We start from the raw sequence: 7,882 nt of genomic DNA, 5'->3' as shown, positions 1-7,882 counted from the left end.
CGACAAGGCTGGCCAGGGGCCCAGGACCGGAGACTTCGTGCTGTGCGCTTGACCTAGTGGGGTGAGGAGGCTGTCGCCAGGGCTGGCGGTGGGCAAGGGTCAGTCCCTAGGTCACCTGTCTGACAAGAGCACGGAGGAGGAACCTATGGCAGTGAAAGTCTGGGCATTAGGCCCTGGGGATCTGCTTCTGCCTTCAGTTTCCGGGTGTCTCCATTCTTTTGTGGAGACACCTTTGGGCTTGACATAGTCTTTTCTTTTTTTCTTTCTTTTCTTTTTCTTTTTCCTTTTTTTTTGGGGGGGGTATTTTTGGTTTTTCAAGACAGGGTTTCTCTGTGTAGCCTTGGCTCTCCTGGACTCGCATTGTAGACCAGGCTGGCCTCGAACTCACAGCGATCCACCTGCCTCTGCCTCCCAAGTGCTGAGATTACTGGCGTGTGCCACCGCCACCAGGCTCTTTTATTTTTTAATTAGTATATATCAATTCATGACAGTGGCTTAATTAGGACATTTTGATACTTATATAAAGTATTTTGACCATCCCCTCCGTTGCTCTCCGTCCACTTTACATGCTCACGTCTCCTCGACTTCCCAACTGTGTACTGTTTCTCAGCAAGATTGTTTTTAACCTTTTATACGGGTACAGGCACCCTCCACGGACCTCCTTTTGCGGCTGTGTGCTGATGTTGAGGGGAACATACTCAGCACTAGGCTTGCCCTCAGACTCAGGTCCTCTTCTGTCAGGCATATTCCAGTCATTGTTCTTAATGAAAGGTGTGGTAGATGTGTTACAGGACTCCTTTCAGTAATTACTCAACAGTTTTTCTATGAAGTAATGTGATAATATTTAATAACCTGTAAATCATATTTGAAAATTTGTAGGGATCCTAAAGCAAGATTCTAATGTTTACATATTTTAATTGTGTTTATAGGAGAGTATGTGGTGCCCATGAATGTAGTGTCTAAGGGGGCAGAGGAGAGCACGGATCCCCTAGAGCTGGCATTATAGACGTTTGTGAGCTGCCCAATGTGGTGTAAAAGCAATGTGTACTCTTAACCTCTGAGCCATCACTCGGTCCCTAGATTTTAATCTCCGTGTGTGTGTGTGTTGGTAGGTACTTGCAAAGGCCAGAAAAGGGGCTTTGGATCTGCTGAAGCTGGAACTGCAGATGAAATGAGCAGCCTGGGGCTGGAGAGATGGCTCAGAGGTTGAGAGCACTGTCTGTGTTCTTCCAGAAGCCCTGAGTTCAATTCCCAGCAACCACATGGTGGCTCACAACCATCAAGAATGAGATCTTTTGCTCTCTTCTGGCATGCAGGCACACATGTGGGCAGAATATTGTGTAAATAATAGATAAATAAATCTTTAAAAAGAAACGAGCAGCCTGATTTGAGTCCTGGTCACTCAACTTCTGTCCTCTGGAAGAGCAACAGGTTGTTGACCACTGAACCATCTCTCCAGTGCTAGAGGGGCTGGGAACTTTGCCCTTATTCAGACATTGCTTTGAAATTAATATTAAGGTAGATGCCAAGTAAACTGCATCCTAAGTCATGACTGGCTGGCTGTGTTAGTGTTCACCTTGAGTCCCCGCACTTGAGAGGCAGAGGCAGGTGCAGTTTTCTGAGCTCAAGGCCAGCCTGTTTCTATTCTGAGTTCCAGGCCAGGCATGGCTACATAGCATAGTAAGACCTTGCCTAAAAAACAGAAAACAACAACAAAAAACCCAAAACCACTGGCCGGGCGTGGTCGCACATGCCTGTAATCCCAGCACTCTGGGAAGCAGAGGCAGGTGGATCTCTGTGAGTTCGAGGCCAGCCTGGTCTACAAAGTGAGTCCAGGACAGCCAGGGCTATACAGAGAAACCCTGTCTCGAAAACAACAACAAGGACAACAAAACACTGCTGTATGGCTCAGGAGCCTTAGACCTTAGACAAATCCAGACACATTTCCCTTAAAGCACAGTAATGGCTCAGCCCTTAGAAGGCTTAGGCAGAAGGATCCAAAGTTCACGTATTAGTGCTACTGTATTCCAAAGCGGACTGAATTGCTCGAAATTAGAGCAAAAGTGGCAGATACAGAATCTGAAACAAAGTTCTACCAGCTCTCGAACTCATCAAGCGCATGGTAGAAAAGCTCTGTGATATATATATATATATATATTTTTTTTTTACAATGTGAAAGATCTAAAATAATATTTTGTGTCCCTTAGAAAAGTCCTGTAAGAGTTATTTGCGTCCTCAGTTGTCCTACAATGCATGCATGGCAAGCACACTGCCTGGCCCTTGACTTCAACACAGAGTGTTGAACACCTGCAACACCCACGTGTCCAGCTGTCTGGTAACGCACAACTGTTGGCAGCAGACTTCTGAGCTGAGCAGGCCACAGCTTGGGCAGACCTGGTGGGCAGAGTGCTAAGAATTTGCAGCTGTTCTGAGTGGCATCTGCTGGATGTCCCCACAGCATCTATTCCCGTGTGAGGCTCGCACTGGAAAGCTGGAATGTTCACAAAGCATGCTGTGAATACCAAGCAAAGTAAACATGGGGCCAACTGGCTTATGGAACTGTCCCAAACTTTAGGCAGGAAGAGTGAAAACGGGGAGTGTGCCTTAAGACAGAATCTTATTCTGTAGCCCTGGCTGGCCTGGAACTCAATATAAAGAGCAGGTGTAACAGGCCCCAGACCTTAGCATGACTGACTCCATGATGGAAGTGTATTCAGGCTGTAAAACTCAACATGTAGACAGCACCACTTGCTAAAAATGAAAACAAACACCTAATCCATCAAAGTCCATATAGTTCTGGCAAAGTCTCTAAATGTACTACTTACCTTGCTTTTTGGTTTCTATAGTTCTGCTTCCAGCTAACTGTTCTTGCTAACTGAAGTATGTTAACCCAGGATGTGGGATTAAAGGCACATATCAGGGACCCTTTTAAAAGAGGGTCAAGACTGGAAAGCTGGCTCAGTGGTAAAAGCACTGGCTGCTCTTCCAGAGGTCCTGAATTCAATATCCAGAAAACATATGGTTGCCCACAACCATCTGTAATGGAGTCCTGCAATGATGCCTTTTCCTGGCCTGCAGGTGTACGTGCAGACAGAGCAGTCTTGTACATCAAATACATAAATAAATCTTAAATAGAAAAAACAGCCATGAGGTGGGGCTGGGGGTGGGGATGAGAGACAGTGTGTGTCTCACAGTAGTAAAGCACTCAAAGGGCCCTGGATTCCGTTCGCAGTGCTGACATTGGAGAGAAAGGAACGCAAGGGAACCTGCTGTTTTGTAAGCTAGTTAAAATGTTTTAAAGTAGCACACCCCCCCCCCGCCCGCCCCAAAACATCTCCATGGCATCAACTCCGCCTCCAGGTTACTGACCTGATGCCTTTGATCATAAACAGTGATGTGAAGGAGCAGGATCTTAAATGCTTTGCTTTCTGTGCTTAGGGACCAAATCCAGGGCCTCCCACACGCTAGGCAAAGTATTCTTCCACTGACTAGACCTCTACCCTGAAATAGTATCTTAACGTTATTTGTGTAACTTAAAAAAAAAAAAAAAAAAAAGTCTTGGGAATAAAGGCCAGATCTCACAGGTGAAAAATAGGTACTCTATGGAGTTACGTGCTGCTGCCCCAGGTTCTATTACTGTATGTTTGTGTGTGCATACACGTAGCTATATCCTGTGCATGCCAGCATGCATGTGGAGCAGAGGTCAAACCCAGGAGTCATTCCTCAGGAGCTATTCACCTTGGTTTGTTTTGCTCTTGTTCTGGTATGTGTGGTGTGTGTGTGTGTGTGTGTGTGTGTGTGTGTGTGTGTGTGTGTGTGTGTGTGTGTGTGTGTGTGTAAGGCCAGATGAAGATGTCAGATATTGTTAGTTTTACATTAAATGGATACAAGCTACAGTCAAGCGAGAGGAAGAAACTTCTGTTGAAAAATCAGTCCAAGCTGGGTGTGGTGGTGCACACCTTTAATCCCAGCACTCGGGAGGCAGAGGCAGGCGGGTCGCTGTGAGTTCGAGGCCAGCCTGGTCTATAAAGCCAGTCCAGGACAGCAAGGCTACACAGAGAAACCCTGTCTCGAAAAAACAAAAACAAAAACAAACAAAAAAAGTCAGCTATAGGTCAAGAGGGAGAGGCAAGCAACTAACTGACAGGAAGCAAACATAAGATTATTAAGAAAAAAACAGAGAAGGTAAGAGGGAGTGAGGAGGATGGACAGAGACACACAGGAAGGGACGTTCAGCTTGAGGAGTCTTGTTTGAGATGGCGTAGGAGGAGGCATTCCTTCTGGGAAGTCAGTTGAGGAAGGTCAGCAGGGCGCCTTCTCTGCCTCTCTGACCTGGCAAGCTCTCACTCTGGCAACTAGTTCCTGAGTCTTCATTGTAAAATTGAACAGTTGAGATTTTGTTAAAAAACAACAGGGTCTCTCACTGAAGCCAGGTTGGCCAGGTGTCCTGGAAGCTCAAGAATCTGGCTGTCTCAGCCACCACAGCACTGGGTCAGACACCCATAGCCCTGCCTGGCTTCTGTGTGGGTGCCAGAGATTAGAACTCAGAAGTCTTCACACATAACACTCTTTCTTATACTTTTTGGAGACAAGGGTTTCACTATGTACCCCTGGATGGCCTGGAACTCACGGAGATCCACCTGCCTTTGTCTCTTGGATGTTGGTTTTAAAGTTGTGCACCACCATACCTGGCTCATGGAAAACACCCTAACCCAAGAGGCCGTTTCTCCAGGCCTTACCTTGTAATTTAAAAGATTTTGTAAGTGTGTGTGTTTGTGTGTGGGTATGTGTATATGACTGCAAGTGCCCTCAGAGGCCTGACATGTCAGATCCCCCTTAAAGCTGGAGTTAAGCCGCCCAATGTGGGTTCTGGAAACAAATGCAGGTCCTTTCTAAGAGCAGGAAGTGCTCTTAACCACTAAGGCACCGCTCCAGTCCCCACTTCCATCCCCACCCTGCCACCCCTGGTCCACCCTACCACCACTTTGGTTTAGGACAGAATCTTTAGGTAGAACCAGGGCTTGCTGACTAGAGGAGGCTGACTCGACAGTGCCTAAGTGACCCACCAGTCTCTGCCTCCCAGCTCGGGGACTGCAGGTGTGCACCACCATGCCTGGCACTTTATAAGGTACAGGGATCACACTCAGATCCTCAGGCTTGTGGAACATGCACTCTACCAGTTGAACCCTCTCCAGCCCTAGCATTACCCTTTTAAAAGATTTATTTCTCTTTATTTTTTCATATAGGGGCTCACTATGTAGCTTACTATGTGGCTGACCTGGAATTTACTGTGTAAACCAGGCTTGTAACCTTTGTATCCTTGTGTTTTCCTCCCATACCCCAGTTCCCAAAATAATGGCTCTGAGACATTTTTATGAATAAATGCCTAGGCCATAAGCTTTGGGTCATTCCCCGACTAACTCATAACTTATTCCACAAGTGCCACACGGCTGGTTACCTCTCCTCAGTTTCAAGTGTCAGTCTTCCTCAGAGGCCAGGAAAATCTCCTGCCTCTGCCATCTCTCTCTGCTGGAACTCCCACCTCCTATTTTCTTCCTCAGCTGACAGGCCACCAGCTTTTTATTGACAGGTGATGCTTCCATACAGTACACAGGAGATCCTCTCTACACAGGCGGTCCTTGAACTCACAGAGGAGAGGGCCACCTCCTTAAAGTTGTCTTCTTGACCTCCGCATGTACAAAGTGACACACACAAACACAAAATAAGCGTGCAATTGTTTCTTGGTTACCTGACGTATGGAATGAAGAAAGCCCACAGAACGGAGCCAGATCACCAGAGCTACTTAACATTCTGGAGAAAAGACGGCTGTGCTTTGTAGGATTACTGAGATGGTAAAACAAAGACTTGAGGCCATTAGACAGTTGGCTGGCACTCAACAAACAGTAAGCTGTACTAAATATATTAAATCATGTAGAAGGCAGGCTCTGTGCTGGATGCATAGTATGTGTATTCTGTGCCTCGTGAGCATCTTTACAAAGTAGGCACAGTTGTCATGAGAAGCTTCTGTCACTCAAAATTATGTTTGCATATGGAAACTGACGTAGAGGAAGAAACACAATGAAAGCATGTTGTATTTTCCCATATACAAAGTACAGAGCAATATATAATCTCTCAACAGCTCTTCTCAAGAACTGGATTTTGTGCTCAGAAACACTGTCTCCCAAACCAAATAAAAAGTCCTTCCTTTAAGCCAGGTGTGATTGTGCATGCCTTTAATCCCAGCATTTGGGAGGCAGAGGCAGGCGGATCGCTGTGACTTTGAGGCCAGCCTGGTCTACAAAGTGAGTCTAGGACATCCAAGGCTACACAGAGAAACCCTGTCTCAAATAAAGAAAAAAAAAAGTCCTTTAAAAAGGACTGGCAAGATAGCTCAATGGATAGACACACCACAAAGCCTGGTAAGCAGGGCCGATAAGGTGAAGGAGAAAACTGACTACCATGTCTCTCCTCTCCCACATAGATAAAGCTCATAAATCCTGGGGTTCTGATTCTTCACAATGTAGTAGGGCCTGAACTCCCACCTTTTTTTTTTTGGTTTTTCAAGATAAGGTTTCTCTGTGTAGCCTTGGCTGTCCTGAACTCCCTTTATAGACCAGGCTGGCCTCGAACTCAGAGATCTGCCTGCCTCTGCCTCCTGAGTGTGGGGATTAAAGGCCTGCGCCACCACTGCCCAGCTCCAGCCTTTTGACTTTAACTACATTAGACAAGCAATTTGTTTTCCCGTTTACCCACTAGAATGTTGTAAATCTCATCCAGAGACACCTTCAGACATACCCAGAGTATTTGACCAAGACAAGGGCACTCTGTGGTCTAGTCAACTTGAGAGGTGACAGCCAAAATTACCAGTCATTAAGTATCCAGTACATGCCAGGTGCTTCCCTGGGCATTTCCTGTGTATGACACCATTCTGCAAGGCAGTTATTTATTTCCCATGTTATTAAACTGAGATATCAGAGCTTTAAATATTTAGGTGAGATGTCCCAAGTCACTCAACTAGAAGCTATAACAGAATTTTCTCCTTTGCTTTTGTGCTTAGGCAGGTTCTTATGCCTCAAACATGCTTTTAGAGATGGCCTTGAACTGATCCTCCTGCCTTCATCTCCCAAGCCCGGGATTACAGGCTTGGGACCCAGCGCTGTGTGCACGACAGGCAAACACTCTACCAACTGAGCTCCCAAGCCTGAGTGCAAGTTTAAGTGTGAGGTAAAGCAAACTTTTTTCCAGCAATGATAGAAATCCAAAGAGGAGTGTCTTGCAGAACTCGCTTATAGCTGAGGATGACCTTCCTGCGTCCACTTCCTGCATGCTGGGACTACAGGTATGCGCCACAGCCTGGATTATGGGGTGCTGAGGATCAAACTCAGAGCTTCACGAAGGCTAAGCAGGCACTCTACCTACTGAGCTAGACCCCCAAGGCCTCAGATGCCCTTTTTTTTTTTTTTTTTTTTTTTTTTTTTGGTTTTTCAAGACAGGCTGGCCACGAACTCACATCGATCCGCCTGCCTCTGCCTCCTGAGTGCTAGGATTAAAGGTGTGCACCACCACACCCAGCTCAGATGCACCATTTTAAAAACAACCTTTTAGAGGGCTGGAGAGGTGGCTCAGAGGTTAAGAGCACTTACTGGCTGCTCTTCCAAAGGTCCTGAGTTCAATTCCCAGCAACCACATGGAGGCTCACAACCATCTGTAATGAGATCTGGTGCCCTCTTCTGGCCTACATGCAGACAAAACATTGTATACATAAATAAAATTTAAAAAACCAACAACCTTTTAGAATATATACATACGACTTAATTGCCTCACTCTTCAAAAGGCACGATCCCCTTTAAGCTGAACATTATAAATACACATTTTATTTTAA

The sequence above is a fragment of the Acomys russatus genome, chromosome 14, assembly GCF_903995435.1.
Source record: "Acomys russatus chromosome 14, mAcoRus1.1, whole genome shotgun sequence".
Classification (NCBI taxonomy): Eukaryota; Metazoa; Chordata; class Mammalia; order Rodentia; family Muridae; genus Acomys; species Acomys russatus.
Note: the sequence above shows the minus strand (reverse complement) of the source record.